Source organism: Aulostomus chinensis, chromosome 24 (assembly GCF_037954235.1).
Source record: "Aulostomus chinensis isolate RoL2024-O1b breed Wild chromosome 24, RoL_Achi_v1.0, whole genome shotgun sequence".
Lineage (NCBI taxonomy): Eukaryota > Metazoa > Chordata > Actinopteri > Syngnathiformes > Aulostomidae > Aulostomus > Aulostomus chinensis.
Window position 1 is genome coordinate 2,625,001 of NC_141343.1, and position 24,592 is coordinate 2,649,592.

The 24,592-nt window shown below is 45.9% G+C and overlaps 1 protein-coding gene across 2 annotated transcripts in view; it reads right to left on the reverse strand.

Annotated features, from left to right (window-relative positions):
• The window catches only part of kdm6ba (lysine (K)-specific demethylase 6B, a), a 106,212-nt gene that overhangs the window by 43,365 nt on the left and 38,255 nt on the right, over positions 1–24,592 (reverse strand). The window contains exon 4 of one of the 2 annotated variants that reach the window (XM_086196793.1): positions 15,190–15,256. The gene's annotated coding sequence lies outside the window, so the exon portion shown is untranslated. Of the gene's footprint in view, positions 1–4,887; positions 5,559–15,189; positions 15,257–24,592 lie in introns of those variants that run through there. The other variant, XM_086196794.1, reaches the window with a different exon arrangement.

Sequence of the window (24,592 nt, forward strand, 5' to 3'; positions counted from 1 at the left end):
CAAATGAGTGTCGAGACAGAAAAAGCCAGAGTAGGAAGCATCTACTGTACTGTGTGTGTGTGGGCTGCAGACATACATGTGGCATGTGAGTATCAACAACGCCATGAGCAATTTCACTTGTGTGTCTTTTCTATCTTATATGGCACACTGCTCCTTGAAAAGGCTTTGGATACTCCGCAGCGCCAGCTGGTACCACCCACATCGTATACAACGCTGGATCCTTGCAAACGGAACACTCCCTCAAGATGTACACATTTGTGTATTTCTAAAGAAATAACCTCCACTCATCCGTTAAAGCGCGCACGCATCATCTTCGCTGAAAAGCACATCCTCAGTTCAAGATTCCACCTCATTCACGCGTCTGTTGAATACTCTATCGAGATTGGCTGCTATTTCATTGATGAGGTCACAGATCACGTTTCTTAAAACGTCTCCCTCTCGTCAGATATGTACAGTTGAATGTTTGGAATTGTCCGTGTACGAACGCATGTATGCAGAGTTGGACGATGGAAGACAGTCGTCGCAATTTGGCTCAATATTCAGACATTCAGATGCAAATGATTTGTGACTTGACAAATATTTGTTAAATTGATCCTGGTTCTGATTTCGACGTACACAAGTAGAAAATGTGGGTGTATGAAGCGAGGGATAACCTTGATAGGATCATTCTGATGGTCTACCAGAAACTCAACATGGCGGAGCGGAGCAGTACCATAAGTCTTGATTCCTACCTCTTTGTGCTTCTACTTTTGTCCTCACGCACCTTCGTCCTCCATAACCTGGAGTAGCTGAATCTGAGCGTAAGGCTGGTTTCAGACTAAATCAGGCAGTGCAGCAGTGCCTGACCTACGTAATCCAGCTAGCTGGAAGATCGCTGTGGCTACAGACTCGCTGTGGCCGGGCTGCTGCTGTCAGACCCTTCCACTTGTTGAGAGCTGCCCTCTCGCAACTTGAAACCACAAACTGCAAGCTAGCTGGCAAGTTGCAACCTGACAAAGCTGACACAGAGCAATGGAGGGATGTCCGGCTACACCCCCCCCCCCCCCCCAAACAGAAGGAGGCTCTCCCAAAACTGGACTCAGATCCTATCTCTATTTCCCTGAACCTTAAAAATATGGACACAAACTGGAGGCGACAACTGCAAAAACAATGCTAATCTTTCTGTTTGTTGCTTGGGAAACAAAAGCAGGCTTCTTCCTGCCTGATGTTCATTTTTCTCCAACACCAGCAGCTAAAACGCGCTGACCCCACCGTGCCCACAGTGCCTGATTTGGTCCTGACATAGCCTGATGCAAGCAAGCCAATCCAGCATTGGTGGTGAGGACGGAATGAGGACAACCAACCTTGGCTGGCTGCTGGCCAAAGATGATGTAGTTGTAGATGGCTGCAAAACGCCATCATCATCCAACACACACATTCTGTGCACAAAAGCCAATTTCTGCTTTCACAGAAAATCCTCACTTCTCTCAGATAAGAACAAATATTTGCATGTCTCCCTCAGCTGTGGAAGAATAATGACTCAGAGGTTTGGGAGCCCAAAAAAAATAGATGTTGCTCCTGTGCTGCTGGAACAGAAATATCAGAATCACTCCCCCCCCCCCCCAAAAAAAGAAAATAAGATATAAGTCACAAATGTCACCTTGTTTGCGAGGTATGTTTGGGGTTTATCAGTTTGGTTTTGCGAGAAAAGGATGAGACAAAAAGAGAGAAATGAACTTTGGTGACTGAAACAAAGCTTTTTAACAGAAATGTCATCACTTCCTGTGTAGCGGAGGACATTTCCCAGGGGACTCCACATCAGGAAGTTTAGAGCTGCAGATGTGATTGTTTGCATTGATGTATAAATTACCTCAGTCAGAGATAAAATATTCACAGATGTTTATTTGCCACAATGTGTCAGATTGGGAGTTTCACGCGAGCGGTTATGAACCCGCTTCCAGCCCTCGTCTCCTCAGACACAACCCAGCCACGGCGCCAGCCAGCCCACCTCCCCTCACCTCCTCTCCTCTCCTGCCTGTCTGCTCCTCTCTTCCCCCAGTTCCCCCTGTTTTTAAACACAAGGCGACCCACCCCTCCCCCCTTCTCTCTCTCTTTTTCTTCTCCAGGCTGCACACCCAATCACCTCCTCCTCCTCCCCCCATGCCATCTCAGCCTCCATTCCAATGAATGCACAATCTCCCCCCTTCAGCTGTGAGGGGACTGTTCTGGGGCTGAGGAGGGGTAAAGGGGGTGAGCAGTGCACAAGCGCACACAAATTCAATCACAACAACCCCCCACCCCCCTTCTCGATGTGTGTTAGTGTACATGCACATCTGCAGGGACAGGGGCTGGAAGGTCTGGGTGGCGTCCTGATGGCTCTCAGTGCAGGAAATGGCTTGTTGCTACACAGACAGCTCCAGAATCAAGTGTCATCATAGACCACCACCCCATATTTTATCTCCATAGGCCAAACACACACACACACACACACACACGCTCACTCACAGCTGGGTCGGGTCGGGTCGGGTCGGGTCACCCCCCCCCCCCCCGTCTAATGACTATGCAAAACTGGAGCCTACAGAGACCAAACAACAGCCAGAGAGGAAACTAATGGAATGTGTCTAACCACAGAGAAGCACCTACACCACTGGAAATGTGCCCCGTTTGTATTTTGATTGACCTTCCGATAGGGAAGCAGGGAATATTTTTGTCTCTTTTCATTAGCAAACATTTCAAATGGATTTATTTCAGTGTCACACACAAAACAATCTTCAGAGTTTCATACATATTTTTATGACTTTTCCCTGCCTGCAAAGGCAATTTTTCACAATTTCCTTCATTGACTTAACCATCTGATGTCAAAATTGAGCAAAACTGAGTTGTAAGTTTCCATACTGATCGAACTACACGTACAGCAAATTTCCATGACTTTTTCCCCCAAAATTCCAGCTTCAGTTCTTTTCAAGTTTAGAAATTGTCATTTTCAAGGTCCCTCGTGAAACCTGAATCTCTTGGGAAGCATCTCGTCTTTGCTTGTTTGCTCCGTTAAATTCTACCGCGGTCTATACAGTATCAACGCTCCATAGAACAGCTTATTGTGTTATTGAACAGGATGCTTCCTTCTCTAACATAATAAATGCGCCCAGCAGAGCTCCACCATATTCAATTCTGCCTGATCAGTTCGACTCTATTAGACACTGTCATACCATATTTACTTGTTATTCAATAACCCATTTAACTGCTATGCATCTGATTCAATTCACACAGCATCTTACTCCATTTAATCCAAAATAAACAAACTGTATTCCATCCTTGCATAATCAATTCTGTCTTATCGTAATTTAATGGAGGGCTTGTATTTCTTCTCGGTGTTCTATATGGGAACCAGCAGAGCAGCATAAACAGATTAGAGCAGCATTAGCACTGGCTGTGTCCTGTGTACAGTATTTCCTAATCAGGCAAGGCTATGTCAGACAGCGAGTGCGCAGCTATGATGTATTCCAGCCCGCAGCAGGCGACCCTGGCTGAACTGCGCTTGGCACACCACTGTTGGATAATTGCAGCTGGACCGGAAGTGGTGGAGGGATTTTTTTTTTTGGGTAAAAAAAAGAATAATAATAAAAAAAAAAGATAGAAATGTCAGGGAGAAGGAGATGGTAATGAACTAATGAAAAGAGAGAAAGGAGCGAAATCCCCCGGGGAGACAGGAAGGCTGGGTGCGGCAAACTGAGGAGGAACAGCGATTTTTGTCTTGATGTGCATGTGCGAGCCGGGCGCTCACGTGTGTGTGTGGAGCAGGACTGTAGGGATCAGTTTACAGTAGTACGCGTGAGATGTCTTTCGAGAGCAGCTTTTATTCTAGGAATGTTTATCTTGGTTTAAATATGGGGGCACTGATTTAATTAGGACACACACACATATGCACGCACGCGCACACAAACACCCCCCCCCCCACACACACACACGCACACACAGTAATATTAGCTCCAGGTGGTGTATTTCTCACACACTCACACAAGGAGGAGGAGCACACACACACACACGCACACAGCACCGGCTTCTATTAACTCGTTACACATCAGTAACACACACTATTGCAAAAAGGGTGCCGACTGCAGACCAGACTACTGACAAGAACAAACTGAAAGCCCCCAGACCACAACACACAGGACGGAATGACACACACGTTGTGCTCCTGAGCTCTGTGTTTGTGTGATTAACTGATACAGTGTGTTAGAAGCTAATGGAAGCCGGCATCTGCGTGTGTGTGTGTGTGTGTGTGTGTGTGTGCGCGCACTGATTAATGCTTAGGCAGCAAAGACTCAAGACCTCAGTGCAGTCACCTGTCTCCATCGAGACAGCAGAGATAAGGAGAGAGGAGATGAGAGGAAGAAAAAAAAGGAATTTGACTGCTGGCGAGAGGTGGAGGACACCGGAGAAGAGCTCCAAAGAGAGAACCGGAGACAAAGAGACAGAGATGGAAAAATGAACTACTTCTGTGTTCTGTTTTCCACTCTGGAGAGCTACGGATCCCCTTCTTGTCATTTGATTTGCTAGCGGACCCTGTTTTCTAATTGAAGCTCTCACTTAGCCAGAACTCGTTTTTCCGAAAAGGTGTTCTGCATTCTGGTGTATTTCGGGGGCTTCCTTCACATGCAAAAGTTTTGGCAAGCCCTGTGACACAAACATCCAAGCTTGTCCACAAAGAAGCACACACAGACCCAGCTGGAGCACACAAGCTCCCTTTGTGCTGCATTCCTCACGCCTTTTAGCCTTAGCTTCAGCCTTTAGCTTAGCTTCTCTATCTATACACACACACACAGCAACTTTCTCCTGCTTTTGTCTGCAGAGCGGTAGCGGCGAAACAGCTGAGTTTCAGCTGGGTTGTGGATGGGAGGCTTGTCTTACCGTGGCCGGGGCTCAGGCTGAGGGACACACAAGGTCGGCTTGCTGTAGTAAAATCCAAAAGAGGCTTGTTGGGTAAAGCGGCAGCCAGCTCAGCAGATTCCCACCACCTTCCCTTTCCTTTTCCTTGCCTGTGCTCCCAGCTTTGTGTGCCTTGTATTTTCCCTTTAAATTGCACAGGCTGCCTCCCCCCACCTCCTCAGCTCAGTGCACACATACACACACACACACACACACACACACACACACACACACTCACTCACCCAGCCAGCACACAAAACACACACAGCTCTTGAATATGACACTGTTGTCAAAAGCATGTAGCGTTGTTGTTGTTATTTTTTGCTTATTCTACAGCCTGCAGGAAGAAAGTAGACAAAAATTCCTCTTCATCCTCTCTCCCCCTCTTTAAAAAAAATAAAAAATAAAAGTGACACCCGTTTTGGGATTTCTTTCTTCTTCTCCTCTGCCTGTTTTCTCTTCCTCACCCTCACTCTCTTTCTCTATCCCTCTCTCAATCTCTATATTCTGTCTTGCTTTTTTTCCCACTCAGTAGTCAAACAAAGAAAGGAAAGGAACAGAGCGAGCTCAAACACGCGCACAAACACGCACACACATACAACACACATTCGCTTGCTGCTTTCTCTCTCTCTCTTACACACACATACACACACACCCACACACACACACACACACACACACACACAGGCTTGGAGCCCAACCCCCCAGCCTGCCTCCCTCTGATTTTTTTCACTCCCTTTCTCTAAACAGCAGCCCCCCCCCCCCCCCCTCAGCCTCAGCCTGATCTGGCCTCATTCGTCTACCACCCCTCCCTCTCTCCTCCCTCCATCCTTCCCCTCCCTCCCTCTGTGTGTCAAACAGATGGGATTGGAGAGCAGAAGGAGCCTGTGTTCACTCTCCACCTCGATTTCTCTTCTTCATTAGTGTGATGTAAGCCCGACGGAGACATGCTTTCACCTTAAGCACACACGCTGATGATTAAAAACAAGCAAACAATACAAATCAATACACTTAATCAAGCTAATCAAACTCCGTAGCCTGCATACCAACACAGGTCAGAGTCTAATACCCAGACATCATTGCACCAACAGATGTGTGACGCTAGCAATAAGCCTTAGCGTCAACGTGCGCGAGTATGTGGGAAGGTGAGAACAACAGCTTCCTGGATGTCGTTCAGGCTCCCAAACTGGAACAAGATGAACATCACCCTTTGTGTTTGGCGTCTTGATTGGGTGATGCATTCCGTGTCTCATTTAATCATTGATTTTTAAAAAAAAAAATTGACTGCATTTTTCTGTGTGTTAACTTGTTGTGCTGACATGTGAAGCCTTAAAGGATCGCGGAGCGCAATTAAACGTTTGATTGTTTTCTTGGAGCGTCGCTTTACTTCAACATCTTGGTCATTCTTTTTAAATATATCTGTATTTGTACTGATATCAGTTGTTTCATATGCGGAAATAACGAGCTAAATATATAATTTATGGCCTTTTCTAATGTTTTAGAAAAAAGAAAAGCCTTACTTTCCCAGTTCACCAAGTTTACATGGGTTTCTGAACGTGAATGCACCCAACAGGTCGGTAGTAACATCTCAATGCACCACAAAAATTATGCACATCATCAAAATCAAGGTTGAACCACAAAGTCAGTCGGAGGATGGATTCACATCCTGGTTTTTAAAACCCATATCTTCTGCTCCTCGCACTCACACGCATACCAAACGAACCAACGAGCGCCTTTTGTGATTTCATCCCTTTTGTGTGTCCTGTTTTCCCATTGCCATGGCGCTTCCTCCCAGTACTCAAATGTGTCCTTGTATTTTCTTTACAACCTCTACCAGTCCATGTTTCCGTCACCTCGACCGTCTTACATGCCAGCAAAAGAAATCTGTGTCCTTACATTTCTTTCATATTATTTTCAGCAAACCAGGGTGGGCAATCCGCTTCCTGTTGACCTGTCTGTGCACGGACAGTCATGGTGTTTTAGGATGGATGAGGATTTATTCTGAAAGGGTGCCTGAGTAGACAGAGACTGTTTTAGTTTTACAACTGCCTTTTTAAATGTAAATGTGTAGGTGTGGGTGAAGGTGGAGATGGAGGCTTACAACATGGCGTCTTCTCCATTTTCATGTCAAAACCAGCTTGGCTGATCTGAGAGGTTAGTTTTTAACCTGTAGGATCACCTGACTGCTTCTATTTCTAGGACGTACGAATGGAACAACATAAATGAGAATGAAGTTAGAATTTCCTTTCCTTTTTTTATGGACTGAGCAATAAATTACGGTTTGTTTGTTTCCACGGAAATGACAGGAGGCGATACCAAAGCTCTCCAACATTGTCCTACAGTACAATGGAGTTTCAAAAGTTTTACAAAGTAATTTTGTACCAACGCACATCTCGTTACCTTTCACATTCACTGACGTGTGTCAGTGTGAACAGGAGGCAGTTCGTCTACTCTGGTCATTTGCAAAAAATACAGGAAAAACATAGGAAAGCCAAAGTTGCAAAGCAAACACGTGGACACATTCGAGCGGCACGGCGAACGATAGCCATCACAAGAGGACGCCAGGGTGTTGGGAACTGAATACACACACAAAAGGGAGGAAAGCACGGCAGGTGCACATTGTGGCGCATCATATGATTGGTAGAGGTCAAACATGGCGATATGCTTTGCTTCAGCCTCTGTACTCGCTGTCTGAATGAAATCTGGGCACAGGACGATGTGGTCGAATGTGTCCAATGAACTGAAATAACATGCATTAGCTGTTTTCCGGAATCCTTTCCTCAGCACGTACTGTTTTAATCGGGATATTCAAATGTTTCCTCTGGCAAAATAAACTGCTGCTAGCAAAGACAGCAAGGTCAGCGACACACGTAATTCATTACTGATGCAAATTTAACCTCTATCAGTCAAGGCTGATGTTTCAGAGACGAGACGGAGGTCATCCAGAGGTCATCCAGAGGTCATCCAGAGGTCTGTGGTTTTGCACCTCCAAAGTCCACAAAACCCCGCTATCTGCAAACAGGCTGCAGCTCAGTTTTCAAAGGTTCCAGGCGAACTGTAAGAGTGTGGATGGAGCCTCGACAATGCTGTGGAACTTACAATCAGTCTAATCTAATAGTCTTAGTGTTTCCTGACAAATAGTCTTCCGTTCAAGGTAGAGCTTTGGTTCTTCATCCTGAATCGTTAATCTTGGTACAAAATGTACTGTGTTTCCAAGGCAGACAAGCTGCAGTACGTCTGAGCTCCACAGAGGTTATGGGACAGTGGAACAAGTAGTACCCACTTGGCATGTAAAACATACACACAAACACGCACGCACGCACGCACACGCACACCAACACACACACATGCACGCACACACACAAACTCTTTATGCTTCCTTTTCTTCACCAGAAGATGTTTCCTATAGCTCATGTTCAGACACACACACTTCTGCAGACATGCCTGCCCGCGCACACACGCACACACACACACAGCATGCCCTTTAGAGTGCCGGCCACGTGCAGGAAGATGGAATTCCAGAGCGGAGAGAGAAAAAAGTGGAGTCGGAAAGCCAGGAGAGAAAGAGAGAGACAGAGAGAGGGTGGGTAGGGGTGATGGTATGGAAAATATAGCATGAAGTTGCTGCACCCTCTGACCAGGACATAGGCTGGAGGATATATAGGTAGTGTTACTGCACTCACTGACTCCTATAGACTGCCCCCCCCCCCCCCCCACGACCCTCCCTCTCTATATAAAGAAGCCAGGGCACCAGAAGAGCCTCAGACTGCATGACCTGATCTGTAACAGCAGCTGAGTATGTGCCAGCTGTTGAATGGATCTGCACCCAAACTCATGGACCGTATGTGTTGTTACTGCACGCACACAAAAACATGCACATGATAATTTATTTTATTTTAAGATGCTTTAACTCTCTTTGAAGCAGACTCAACTTCCTAGAGAGTCACTGTTTTCCATCTGCCGTGGACCGAAGTATAAAACTAGAGATGCACAGTATCGGATTTTTTTGACGATATCCAGTCGGCCGATATTTACAGTGTTTATAAAAGCGAGTTTATATGATGTACACATCCTGAAAAAACACAGGTAAACACTGCAAACATTCAAAATAAGCCTGTAAATTATATATTTACCGCATGGTTTTCCCGTCCCAAGTGACCGACAATGAACTTCAGCAACGGATGTGTTTCAGAAATGACCAATGACACGCTGACATTATCCTGCATCCCGAGATAAAACTTAATTTTTTCCAAACTCTTTTTTGTAATTCATATTCTACAGGAAATTGTGTGTAGCTAGTATTGTAACAAGTACCTTGTAGTTATTTGTGTAGTCACGGCTTGCACCAGCGCCTGCACTGCCAACACGTTATGCGTTCCCATGTCTCATTCTGGGTGTTCTGACCCCAACCCACAGCCTGAACAGGAGGGAAGCCGAATTAAATCTCACTACCTGAACAAAACGGCCAGAGGGAAAATGACGCTTTGATCAAAGCTTGACTTGAAGTTTCTCATTACCCTGCAATTATTTGCAGTATTGCTTCCATCAGCTGATGCTGATTTGATGCCACTGGAGGTGACGTGCCTTCACCTTAGAACCGACCCTGAGGGCGACTCTCAGTGGGTCTTTGACCATTTGTCTGTTTAATTGAGGGCAAAAAAAACAAAAATCAGATGAAGGGAAGTAAAACAAGGTTGGTCAATGGCGAGGAGTGGAGGAAGAAACCACCCAGGAAGGGAAGGAGGGAGGAGGGGAGAAAGCCAGTCAATATGGTGGCACATTACATAATTCTCTCGCTGTATTGATTTATCGCTTTGCTGATTTGGCCCCTAGCCAGTATGCAAGAGCATTTGTAATATTTGTGCCAGAGCCCAGACGGAGTCGAAGGCGAGCAAGAAAGAGATGGTGACTGATAGAAGGGACGGCGGAAGAAAGAGAGAGAGAGAGAGAGAGAAACAAGTCTGGAGAGGGTGAGAAATAGCTGGGAAATTTGGGATGAAGCCAAAGTGACACAGATAAGAAGAGCAAAGAGAGACGAGACAATGATGGATAATGGAGAGAGGCAGAGGGAAACAAAACATTTAAGAGAATATGTAATTGAGCGAGATGGAATAAGGAGAGGAAACAAGCCGGGCAGAGAGACGGGGGATGGCACAGAGCGCGGGAAATAATGTGTGTCAATGAGTTGAAAGCAGGCTATCCTTGTTGGTTTAATCAGTGCTGTGATGTAACACACAGTCGCCCGACACACTGGATCTGCAGGACTGACTGGGTTTACTGCAAACGCTCACAGTCGGAGCAGAAACTGCCTGTGGCCGCTCAGGCTGGAGGGAGGTGTCAGCAGCACTCACAGGTAGGACTCGCTGGCTGCTGGGGAATCTGGGCTTTGGAATGAGTCTCTGACAAGACGGCAAACAATGACGTTGCTATTGGCTCTTGCAGGTCAATGACAATATTCAGGATATGAAATGGAGGGTGCCTTCAATCAAGCGGGTGACATTACCAGGAGTCATCCTGGAGCAGTGAAGCAGACCCAAACTGGGGAGGTCTGTCTGTTTATGTCACCGTTCTGGCCGCATTTATTATGGAACAGCAGCATCCTCATTGATGCTGACACTGACTGGCACCTCACAGAACCATTTGCTGGTTTGTTCCAAATAAACATGCAAATCAGACAACGCTTGACGCCTCAGTGTATTGTTTAAATCAGGGGCACTGGGATGGACAGTGACAGTAGTTCCTGTTGTTTTTCTGACTCACAGACGCATTGAATCCAAGACGCCACTGAGAAGCGGAAGTTACCATCCGGGGCGACAAGGGTTCAACCCTCCATGTGTTCTCATAGCGGAGGTCCGACGACTCGTTGATCGCCCCGGATGGAGGACGGGAGGACGCAGTGGAACGATGGGGCTCTGCTTTGATGAACTGATCAACTACGATTGTGACTGGCGGTTCACCCCTGAATTTAGAGCCATGGGATCCAAGTTTCCATCAAGCAACTGAAGAGTCATAGCATGACTTGTTGAATTTATTTGCGGCTGACATCACGCATCTGGTGATGCACCGACAGCGCACGCACGCACGCCATGTGAAAGACACGATAAGAAACAATATATTTTGCAGCCAGAAGCAGAGCACGTATAAAATAACACGTGTAGTACTGTAGGTGTAAACACTTGACTGATATTACTTCTTGATTTCCTTCACGCAGGAGCATCAGGGCCATCATTCCTCCTCCTTCTCCTCCTCCTCCTCCTCGCTGTGACATCTCTCTCTTACTGATTCTCTCTCCATCTCTGGATGCACTACAGACGGATGTGGGGAAGGAAGCGAAGATAAAGGCAGAAAACTAGATTAATGGAATGAATGGAGAGCGGGAGAGAAAGAGTGAGGGGATGGAGTGAGAGTGAGAGTGAGATGGAGCTAGAACAGGCTTTCCTTGTGCTTCTCTGAATAATTTACTTCATCCACCTCTCTCTCTCTCTCTCTCTCTGCCTCTTACTCTTTCTCTCCCTCTCTCCTTTTTAAAAGATATATTCAAGATATATTCAGCTGAGGGGGGAGGAGGCTGATTAATTGCCAATTAATGTTTAACGAGGTACAGCTGTGTTCAATTAACACTGCTTTAGGAACTGTCTCTCCTGACACCCCCCTCCCTCTTCTCTCCTTCAATCAAATTCCGTTTCTTCTCCTTTCCCTTCTGCCGCTCCTGCGATGAGAGAATGGACGACAGCGACCGCGAGGTGGATCTGTTGAAATATGGAGCTGGTGGCACATACTACTATTGAACCTTGTGGATGTGTGAGGTGCCGGCGGTCGGTGTCACCGGTGGAATTGGTTTGTTACACACCTGCATCCAATCATTGGGGGTCAAACTCAGTACTTTTAAAAAGGTACAGACAGAATTCTACTGGTTTTCTTACTCCCCACATCCCATGGACTGGAAGACAAAGCGCTACATAGGGTCAACGGGTCACATGTCAGTACCCAAGACCGCATGAGTTCTAAATTTTTTTGTCAGATCAGTGGTTCCAGCTGTTTAAAGTCCGTTAGTCCCTGGAACAGTCAGCCTTCTCCTGTGTCCCCGCTACCTCTAGCACTGACTGTGCTAGCACCACCGGTGGCTCGGCTAGGATGCTAGCTCTATCAAGACATGGAACTGTTAGCCCCCTAGCAGGGTTTCAGCTGAGGTACTGCTGCTGCTCCTGTGCATGTGGGGCCAGCTCTTTTCAACCAGTTATACATATTTTAACAACTTTGACAACATATTGGGGACTAAAGGGTCTTATTTTTCCAGACCAGCAGGAAATGGAAATGGGCCTACTGGGAATGCGTACCCAGTAGGCCTACCTGCAGCTCTACTCTGCCTCTGATTGGCTGTATGGTGCCTTTCGGTGTGTGGAGTGAGATGGGTCAGAGTCACAACCAATCAGAAGAAGAGTAGGAGCCCTGGGAAACTCTCCACGGCAACACATCTTCGCTGAGGAAAAGCAGCAAATTACACGTAAGAGTGAAACCTCGATTGCCTGAATAGTAGCAAGCATGTTGTCAGCACTTGTGACTATTGAGACACGTCACTTATTTGTATGCCACTGAATTAACACCAAATTAAAAAAACAAAACACCACCATCAACACACAAGCTGTTTACTCGCTGCTTTTCAGACACAACCCAACGATCGCAGCACACTAGAACAAGGCAACCATATCACTTAATGCAATACTGATGATCTTGGCACCAACTTCCTGGTACCAGTACCTCCTACTTTCCCAGCAGAAGAGGAACCCTGAGTTAGCGCACACTGATTGATCAACATGTGAGCCAAAGCATGATAGCTGTGTACACAACTGCTGTTGGTGTGAATGCAAACAGTACAGCCCTTTGCAGTAGTCCAGAAACCTGGGGCCACAGCGGTCTAGTCCCTTTCAAAAAGTTCCAAAAAGTCCTGTGAAAACATTTAAAGTTCCCATATCTGGTTGGTAAAGAGGGTTAAATTGTAAATACAAGACTTTTAAATGAACACAAATGTGGGTTTTGTGAATTGTTGTTCAACATTCATGGCGACCTGAGGGAAAGTCAAACAGCTGAGAGACACCAGTTGAAAATCAGCTGATGTTCAAGTGGAAAAAAAATCCCCCCCAAAAGTTCTGTATAATCTTTTAAAGCTTTCCAGAGAACATGTTCTGAAGTCCTGGAAGCCTATTCATTCATTTCAAACTGACTGACAGAGAACATTGGCCAGTTATTTTTGCAGCATTTTAAAGGTTTGCACAAAATTCACTTGACAACCTGAATGTAAACACACCTACAGTAGTGATGGAGGGTGGTCTGGCTGTAAATACTTACATCTAACTGAACTTGTTTGACTGGGAACGTGCAGTTCATGCTGGCAGTACATTCGACCACCATGACCGGCAGAGAGAGAGCTGACAACGTATAGCCTCAGCGGCGGGTCACACCGCGCTCATTTTGCTATCCGTCTGACTCTGCGGTGCATGTCTGGAGAAATCTGTACCAAAGCTGCGATCAGTCGCCCTCAAAGTCATGATTATGGGAGGAAATTAAAACACTCAGTGATTCACCCTTGATTGATTTGGCACGGACCATTTTGTCAACGTCATTTTTAGTTACGGGCACACACGCAGCACGTTCACCACCTCACGCACACCAACAACACATTCAGCAACAAGAGCAAGTTGTTTTCAATGTTAGGGCAAATACGAAAGTTCTAAAATTACAAAGTGAGGAGAAAGATCCGAGAGAACCGGGCAGGCTGTCCCAATTAGACAGCGCTTTGAATTTAAAGGTCCGTCGTCTGAATTTCCCAATCAAAGGAACAAAAAATGATGACATCGAGCAAGTCTAGGTGTGTGGGAGGAACTGTATTGATTGTTGGATGTCGGACAGGCAAACTAAACACTGCAACTTAACAATTTCAAAGCAATTTATCAAAAAATATGTGAAATTTGTTCGATTTTTAAACGTAAAACTGTCATTTTTGGCTCCCAGTGCCGAAGACTCAGTGCCGCCTGACTCAAATGTAATCAGTTCCAAGCAGAGACGTGTGATAATCTGCGATGGATGCAGCACAGATCGCCCGTGAACTCACTGACACCGACACATTTGAATTCTCCACCATGCCTCCATTTGCCCTCCTTCCTCTGCAAGCAAAGACCCACAGGGCTCACAAGTTTGATGCCTTCTTTTTTCTCTTATCCCTCCCCCTTTCTTCCATCTGCCTTATCTCTCTTTCTCTCTCTCTCTCTCTCACTCTCTTTTTTTCTCCTCTTCGCTCATCCGATTCATCATCTGCCTGGAGCCTCTCCCTCCCTTTCCGCGTCTGCCTCACCGTCCAGGAAAAACATCAACATTGCCTGGGCTCATATTTTTTACATCATCTATTATCATCATTAGAGCACCGTCACAAGAATGCCGAACCTGCTACTTGACCTGATTAGTTCACTCAAAACATATCACACACCTGAACATGACATTCACTCTCATTTATGATAGAAATGTTTGACAGGAAAGACTGAGGAGGAAGGAGGGACGCGCATACAGCACCAAGTGTTTGTCGTCCGGTATGTGTATGTGTGCATCTGTTTTGACTTCCGTTGCTATCTCCCACCCATCTGTTCATCACAAAGGAAAGTGAGAGAGAGGAGGGAATGCGAGGTAGGAGCAGAGTGACTCTTCATCCTCCTCCTTATCTACTCTCTTTCTTTGTCCTCTATCTCCCTGTCTCTCTCTTTCTCTCTCCTCCACCTCCTCCCGTTCTTCCTCTCTCTAATCCCCCTCCTCCTCCTCCTGCCTATCTCTCTTCTCCTCCTTTCATCTTCAGATACTGCCAGAATAGAGCAGCTTCCTCTAAAGACCCAGCAGGTGTAGAGTGTGTCTAATTGTACCTAAGTGTGTGTGTGTGTGTGTGTGTGTGTGTGTGTGTGTGTGTGTGTGTGTGTGTGTGTGCGCGTGCGCGCACAAGTGTACAAAATGTGCTTTAAAGTCTGGGGCATGAGAGTCTTTCTCTACATTCCGCCTGCATTTGTAGCTACTGTAAATGTGTGTGTGTGAGTGTGTGTGTGTGCTTGAGATATCTTGTTTCCTCAGGGGAGTCCAGGCCCATTTCCACTGTCTGCTGTGGCCACCCATCCCAGCACTGCATCGATAATCTATTAGAGTAGAATCACACACACACACACACACACACACACACACACACACACACACACACACACACACACACACACACACACACACACACACGGATATGCTTGTTCCTCTTACCTGCCACTGCTGAGTACACTCTGGGTGTGTACTAACTGTAACTGGGTGGGCCTGATACTGCACATAACTGAAAAGCAAGCATACCACAGATATAAGAAATGACACACCATAGATCAATAGTAGTGTGTGTGTGTGTGTGTGTGTGTGTGTGTGTATCACAAGCAAACTCAAAAGCTTATTACTCAGAGATGCACCTTAAAATGTTTTCCTTCATTTGTTTCATTTTAAATAATCATAACTCACATGACACCATTCATTATCTTGAAGTTTTTTTCTCAGCGAGTTGAGTTTTACATTTTGGGTTAACAAAATATGTAAGCTAAAGTTGTATCAAATAATCTATAACACAGCTGTGAGATCATGATGAAAGACAGAACAAAGGAGGAAATGAAGTTCAAGGGGTTGGTTTCAAAGCACAACCATCATGGAGTTTTGTTCTGGCACTTAAAGGTGTCCTGCTGAGTCAACCAGGAAAAACAAAACAAAACACGACAACACCCCAAGTAAGACACGGCAAAAACTATACATACATATATTAGAAAAGTTGTTTGAGTCCACGTACGATCTATGACAGCGTCTATGTGGGCCCCTGAACTGTTGATCTTTCGCTGTGTGTTTTGGTTGGGTCAGCATGTCGAGGCAGGGTGGCTGTAGGGCGGTCCAGGAGGGTTCCTGAATGGCCGGTCCGGCCAGAGCATTTTTTTTTTCCCTAACCCCAAACACCACGTTTATATTCCACCCTGCTCTCGCGGCCGCAGCACATACAGACAGGTACACCGATAATCCACAAGCGTCGCACTTGCATTTCTCTCGCACCCCCGACCCCCGGGACACGATATACTGGTCAGGACTTGTCTCTGTGCCAGCAATACAGACACAGCCTGTTACTGGGTCACTCAGAGTTCCCTGCTGATTTTTTTTTAACTTTCACTTTGGTTTTTGGAGCAGTATTTTTTAACTTCAATCAGTTTGTTAAACAGAAAGGGACATGTGATTTGATTTCAGCATCCATGTCAGTGTGGAATTCCTGAGACGATTCACCACAGGACAGAAATATATTTTTCATTCTTCCCTGCGGTTCTTCGCCTTTATATTTAAAAAGAAAAGTGCTCCTAACCCCTCCTGACGTTTATGTTTTGGATTCATGACAGGGGACGTGTTTTGTTTTATTTGATTATTTATTATAATTTATGTCAAAATGGAAATGACATTTTATTTTAGTAGGTATTTTTGTTGTTGTTTGGAATGAAAAGGGCATTTCATGATGAATATTACAGCATTATCACATGTGGCCTGACCGACCTCAATAAATGGACCTTTGACTCACTGAAAAAAATTCCTTGTGGCCCTTTAAGATTTGCATTTGAGAACCCCTGATCTATTAGATGTACGCTTCCTGTCACAGCTCTGATTGGTCGACAGCCCCGAGCAACGCAGTACTGCGGTGTCAACAATGAATGGCGTGGCGGGTGAGCCGTCTTCAGAGCAAAAGAAAAAAGAAAACTCACAAGAGACATGAATATTATTGCTGATTATTTCACATTGACTAAGCTTAGGAGGTGTCATGTGGGGATGGATGCCAAGGACGATAAAGTCAAAACGCAGGTTTGTCTATCACTTGGCCACGAACCTCTGTCCCCGAGCAAGCGAGGCCAGTGCAACCCCACCTCAGCTACAGCGTCGGTCTGGCTTGACAGCGGTAAATTAACAGTTGCCGGTTCTACTTGTCACAGTATTTCAGCAGGAACAGTCCAACAGATCAAAAAGTCAACCGCTCATAGTTCCCCACACTTGGAAGCCCCTTATGCACGAGAAAAATGTGAATGAGCAACACTCTTCTTCTTGCTGCTGTATCACCCTCTGCGATCGCAGGAGCCTCCACTCGAGATGCTGCACAGGCGCAACAAAGGCCCCATTTAACGTGTGTGCTCGAAGTGTGTTTGGTTCATTTTGGTATTAAGGGGGCACGTAATCAGGATCCACCAGGCACGGAACAAAGAGGCCGTCATTAGGCACCTGCTTTACAGGTGTGTTTCAGGTGTGACATTATTCTAACCAATCAGAGAGCCACGCATTATTCCTTTCAAAGCCCAGGTGGCGCCAAGATTTGGCGTGTTGCCATTTAAGTGGCGGGCATTTCAACTCAGGGGAAGTGAGCACTTCTCATCTGGGGAACTGGACCTCCTTGTGCGGCAGGTGAGGGCGTGCAAGAACACCTTATGTTTATATTAAGCAGGCCCAAGAGGAAATGAAGCCGGCCCGGGAGGAGGTGACGCAGGCTTAGGAGGAGGTGAAGCAGGTCCAGGAGGAGGAAGCAGGCTTAGGAGGAGGTGAAGCAGGTCCAGGAGGAGGAAGCAGGCTTAGGAGGAAATGAAGCTGGCCCGGGAGGAGGTGACGCAGGCTTAGGAGGAGGTGAAGCAGGCCCAGGAGGAGGTGAAGCAGGCCTAGGAGAAGGTGAAGCCGGCCCGGGAGGAGGTGACGCAGGCTTAGGAGGAGGTGAAGCAGGCCCAGGAGGAGGTGACGCAGGCTTAGGAGGAGGTGAAGCCGGCCCGGGAGGAGGTGACGCAGGCTTAGGAGGAGGTGAAGCAGGCCCAGGAGGAGGTGACGCAGGCTTAGGAGGAGGTGAAGCAGGCCCAGGAGGAGGTGACGCAGGCTTAGGAGGAGGTGAAGCAGGCCCGGGAGGAGGTGAAGCAGGCCCGGGAGGAGGTGGTTGCCAGTGCCAGCCCACATTGTTGGGCATCAAAAGAACCACATTGCAGTGCCGCGCATCTGCTTGTGTGATTGATGCGCCCTATAAATAGCACTTCACACGGCACTGACCAAAGACCAGCCTCTTCTTGGTCTACACTGCAAATATTTTCAGGTGTCCCAAAAGAGCAAAGTACCACGGTTGTGCCAGACCAGCCTTGTGAGCACCCGCTGGCACAGACAAGGCTTCATTTGTCATTTAAAAGGTGAGGGTGCTTGACGTGAAATCATCCTATGCCCCGACTTGAAACTAGCAATGACGCTTGCCCTTGACCAAGCACCAGCTTGCGCAACGCTTAAAATAGGGCCCTTAAACTTTTCCACTCACTCGGTCAGTCACTCAACGACTACAGCTGCTGTAGGGCTCGCCACCTCAGGCCTCAAGACAAAAACAGTGCTATAACGAACAAGAACAGGTCCATGTTGTCAAATACAAAATCAGAGACCGCTGATGGTTTTAATGCAGCAGGGAGAGGAGGTACTTAGTGGTGGTGGGAACACTGAGTGAGCTCGGCGAAATATTTATCAGCAACAAACACAATAAAACACAGGAGAAAAACGCGAAGGCATTTGAAAAGTCCATAAAATCTGATGTAATCGTCACTGTACACATGGAACAAAACACACACACGCACACACACACACACACACACACACACACACACACACACACACACACACAAACTACTGACCGATCGCACAGAGTGGTAGTGATTACAGCTGTCAGACAAGACGTACACCCACTGTTATTATACCCCCTGTCAGCTGACACACACATTCTGATACACACACCTGCACGCGCGCACCCACCCACACACACACACACACACACACACACACATGCAGCCAGACAAAACACATAAACAAGATACCAGCATGATGTAAGAATGCGCAATATCAGGCATCACTGTAATTAAAGCTAAATCCTTTTTAGCGACTGCTTATGTAGGACAGGAGGAGCTTAGCTTGTTTTCAACAACACAATCTGACAGACACTGTAAGTGTTTCAAACACTCTTCTGCTGGGATTGTGGGATAGTTGAAGATGGATGCACAATTTTTTTTTCCCTCAGAAAAGTCAATTCAGAGGGAAAGAATAAGTTCCATAGGTTCAACTGGCCGTGTTCATGAAAATTTCCTCCGCACAAATTTATTGCGACAAACTTGGTGGGTTTTAAAGAGAGGAAACAAAGCCCGGCAGCCTTGTGTAACGTCCTGCCCCTGATATCTAAGTGTACTTCTTGGAAATACGGACTAAACTTAAATATTACAAAAGATACAAAACAGATTGAGTGGGTTTTTGCTTCCAGTCTGTGAGAGTAGATTGAGGGCTTAAAAAATACGGTATAAAAGACATACTCTGTATGAACTTTTCATGAATGGGGCCCATTGTTTTTCACGTGGGCACGGTAGTGTCAACTTTGACCTTGATAACCGATTTATCTATTTTCACATCTGGTCATAGTTTTTTTGCCCATGACTCATTCAATATGTCAATTGTCAATATGCTTAGGAAGAGAAAAGATCAAAATCATGTTGGAGCCTAGGGGCCATGCATATACGGCATATTTATTTGATAAAACCCATAACTGAGTTATTCAAGTTCTAATTTGACAACACTGAGACTGTTAAATCACTGTTGTGTAACTTTCTTGCAAGATCATACACGATATCGCATCATCTGACATAAAGGAGCTTCTCATTGTTGAAACTGAAAACCAGATTATCTCTGAGTCCTAATGAAGACTGACAGAGCAAATCAAAGGGGGTTGCACAAGTTAATTCTGGAACTCTGCAGCCAAGTTTCAAACACAATCCTCAGACTTCTCATCATCAGATATCATCACTGGTGATTGGCCAACGATGAACCAAAATCAAACAATGAACGTTTTTATTTGTTGGACAGAGATTTGTCTTTCACGTAACTTGTATTCTGGGAACAGACAGAGATGGAATGTTCTGTTAGACTGGCTAACGTTGTAACACTGACACTGTTGCATGATTATAGAATGGTGGAATATCATCTACAATCAAATTCCAGTTTCCCTGTAAACAAACAATGCATCTTTTTTTCCAAAAAGAAAAAAAGAAAGAAAAACCCTCCAAAACAACAACAACAAAAAGCCTCTTAATGGTGGGGTAATTTTTCTGGTTGTATTGTATAAAAGTGGCTACCAGTTTACTGCATCATGCCACATGGAGCCACCTTATCCTGTTTTGGTTGCTGTATTGTGAAGTTCATTTGTATCATTTCAGTTGTGTACTGAAATTGGTCATGCTGTCACAATTTCAAACCTCAGAGCAGAAAACCAAAGCAATCATTACAGGTAAAGCCTCAAACATTCCATCAATCTGCTATTTTCCTTTTGGATAATCCCTGGATGTCTGCCTTGTGGAATTCCTCCACAGATTATTCCTTTGAGTCAACCACTCCTTGGCCTAAGGAGAGAGAGAAGGAGGGAGACGAAGAGGTGCTGGTGGAGGACGGGGATGGTGGGGGGGGTCTTGTGTTTAGAAGTTAGAAGAATCTTGCTGGGCTTGCAGTTCCCTCTGTGGACATGTTTTGTGCATGTCGAGGAATGTACTCACTCCATTCCTCTCTTGTAACCCCCCTTCCTTCTCTCTTTTCCTTCTCTTTCTTTAGAGAACAGAGCTCAAGGTAGAAAGCGGGGCTAACTCACAACAGTTCCCATGATCTGCCTGACAACAGCCTGAGGGCACACATATAAACACTCCTAGTCACAAAGACGAGAGAGGAGCCCCAGGACAGAGCCTTGAGGTGCTCCAACTTGGTGACAAAGCAGCAGCAGCAGCAGCCTCCCATCAGGCACTTGGCCAGTGAGCCCACAAACCATTGCTTGGGAACCATTCTTGTTTGCTGATGGCTTTTGTTTGGCATGAACAATAACTGGCCCCCACTCTCTAATTTACAGGGGAGTTGGCTCATTCCTCTGAGTGGAATGTACAGTGGGAGCAGCTTGCATTTCATGACAGGGTGTAGAGCTGCTTGATCCGGCGGGGGGATGGGGGTGGGGGGGCTGGGGTGGTTATCCGGCCAGAGTGAGGCTGCGCTGAGGGAAGGGTGAGTGAGTTTAGCTGCTATTTTTAGGCAACATGTCATTTTAAACTCATGATTCGTTCCTGTTCTCTGGTCAAGGAATGAAACACTGGTGGGGGAAATGTGGACTTACTGTACTCACAAAATGACGAGCTGCCAAATGTCAACACCATCATACTTTCAGCAATCGAGCTGCTGTGCTTTGTCAAAGCTAAGTTTGTACCCAACGTACACACATGGGACACAAAGACAATGTGCAAGAGAAACACTGAAATCATATCTATGGAGAGAACAAAAAATAGAAATCTACATTAAACACACCTCAGATTGTGAGGCAAACCCATGGAGGGTTTGCAAGGCATTCTGAAATGTGATACACCAACAGCTGCCAACTCAATGCTAATGTCACCTCACTTCACCTGCAGGTGTTAAATGTGCAGAGAGAGACTGTGACTGTGCGTGAGGAGAAAAAATGAAAAAAAAACAAAGCAACATCAGCTTCAAGTGATCCAGTGTAAAACCTGAAATGAAAGAGTGAGATGTACGGGGGGGAACATATGGCATATGGGGACCTAGTTCCCCTCATCACTTCCATCCCCCCTCCACGGGATTGTTAACTCCTCCTGGAATCAACACCCAACTAAAACTCAACTTTCTTTAATTAGTTCTCTCTCTCTCCTCCATCCATATGCTCTCATGTGCCTTTCTCTTCATCTCTGCTCTAATCAGCTCGGTCTCATTCCATCATCATGACATCCTAATAGCTACACTTGGTTTTCCTTAGAGATTCCTGCACCTGCCTCAACTATTACTAATCTTGTTAGGAAGAATTACTGCGTTTGACAAAATATTGCCATCGCAGTATTTAATAAAAACTAGTTTTTTTTTTCCTTTTTTCTTTTTGTGTTAAGAAAGGTGTTGGAGGCTGCTTGGGAAACAAAAAAGTGGTGCTTCCTACACTCTGTCGCTAAATTCACTGACGAGGCACCGGACGACCAGATGGATCTGTGCTACTTTTGAGAAGAAAACAGAGAAAGATCATTTAAACCTGAAGCGTCACTCGACAAAAATACAAGTTCTGTGGCTACTGAAACTTAAAAAATGTTTTGAGACACTGAGACATCAAAAATTGATGGTCATGGACTGCTGGTATTAACCATTAAAAACATAACTTGCAGGCATTTCTAAAGGCTGGTGAGGGCTTATAAATACGCTAGAGAGGAGGGTAACCCACTACTTTGTGATTTATGTTTCCTAATAAGGCCTCAGCTCACTTGGCTTTATGACAGCCATTATTATGAGTTATAGTGGCGTTAATGAGAGTTGTGGCAATGTCCTTACTCACTTCCCAGGTCTGAAAAAATGTCGGGTAAAATGGATGAATGCAAAAGCTAAGGATACGAAACACGGCCAGGCATAAATTACAAGTACACAAGTGATGTAATGTTGCAAGTTGAGCCAACACTTGCTCTTGTGAATTCGTCCTCCATTAATAGTGAGGTAGTACATGCGTAAGAGTTTTTGAGGAGTCCCTTTGGAGAGAGGCCTGAGCAGTCTTTGAGTAAATAAATATTCATTTAAAGTCATTTTATTGAACAATCTACTTCAGGCAAAAATTAGAATTACTATGTCAAAGGTTTTTGCCTCCACCGACCAGTTCATAGACTCCATACAGTGCAGACCTAAAGGTTTTAAGCTGCTTTTTAGATGGGATGGAACTCATCACGACCGCCTACATCAAGTAAGGAATGAGTCCTTACTCCAAGTGAAGGGAGTTCAAGTTTCTCGGGGTCCTGTTCTGGAGTGAGGAGCTACGGAGTGTGGAATGAGCATTTTCACAAAAAGACCTACAGGTCAGTCTTCATCCCAGCTCTCAGCTGGGGTGACCAAAACATGGGTCATCACCAAAAGACCGAGATCATGAACACAAGCGGCCAAACAAGGTTTCCTCAGAAGGGTAGTTGGTGTCTCCCTGAGGAGTAAAGGGAGGGACTAAGAGTAGAGCTGCTGCGTCTTTGGGTGGATTGGGCATCTAGTCAGGATGCACCCTGTGCACCTCCCTCGGGAGGAGTTCCAGTAACACTCCAGAACCAGGTGGACTGGTTATATCTGCACGCTGGTCCCCCAGTCAGAGCAGGTTGATGCGGCCAGGGAAAGTTGACATTCCCTGCTGGAGCTGCTACCTCCACAACCTGACTTCAGATAAGCAGTTGAAGATGGACAGATAGAATTCATCATTCTTCCTTCAAACTGCTACTCAGATGCCACTGAATTCAGGCCAGTAAAATGTTTTGCGGTCACAACATGTGTGTCACAGTGGCCTTGACCTCTACTGAATTCAGTTTGTCCCTGGGTCCAAGTAAGTAGAAATTCCCTTGAGGGTGGCCTGCGATAATGCGATCACGAGAACTAGACCACGTTGCCTGTGGTAGCAGAAAACATAATGCTCGCCGCAGCCGTCATCGGCACCGAGGCATAAAAAAATGGGGCAGTGTCCATTCAGGCAGGCTGTACAGTCAAGCTCCATAAATGTCAGCTAACAATCAGCTGTTGACAGCCAGCCCATGTCTGCTGATGACCCACTTATCTCCTTCCATGCATTCTACAGGCGCCTTGTGAAACTGCTTCACTCGACCTACCTTTGCCGCTTTCTCTGCATGTCACCTAGCAACCCAACTCCAACTTCACATGCTTCATCTGACTGAATCTATGACACTTCTGTCAACATTTTCGCTGAGTCTGTTGTGGACCCTATGGGGCTTTATGCTGTGGCTGCTGCTGGTCCCAGAACAGAAACTAGACTGCAAAAAAATTATCAAATGACGTTTTCTTGTTGACAAAAGTGGTCATGACTGACATGACTATGGGGATACCAGGTTTGACGGTCCGAGGGTTTTTGCCACAAGCAGCTGTGCATCTTGACTCTGTGTGTGTGTGTGTGTGTGTGTGTGTGTGTGTGTGTGTGTGTGTGTGTGTAATTTTAAGGACAAGCTGAAGCCCAGTGTTTGGTGAGGAGGAATATACAGTGGATGATTCTGTTCTGATGGGTGGCTGCCAATGAGGCTTTTTGGTGTACAAATTAGAGGATGGAATGAAATGAACTTTAGTGGGTGGAGACGACCAAATGATGCAAAAGCACTAAATCAGGGCGGGAAGGAAAATCCCACGAATGTGTTTAATCGGAAGGAGCATGAGTTGGAAAGTGGCTTTAAATGTGTGTGGGAATGTGTCTCACTGCATTTGTGCAGAAGCAAATATAAGTGCATATTTGTATTATTTGTATAAATGTCCCCTCCCCATCTGCCTGGTCGCTGGGACAACTACTTTAGGCACGTGCAGAGGACTGACTGTCTGGGTTGACGTTTGACCTCGCAGTGCTCCAACCATCGTGACCTCAGCAGTGGTTTGGCACTTGGTCTGACCACTGTAACAAAACTGCTCTGTATTTTTACAGAATGTATATGTGTGTGTGTGTGTGTGTGTGTGTGTGTGTGTGTGTGTGTGTGTGTGTGTGTGTGTGTGTGTGTGTGCGTGTGTGTGTGTGAGCAAGAGGAAGAATCTGAGCATCTTATAGGATGAATCCACGTGGGCTGACTTC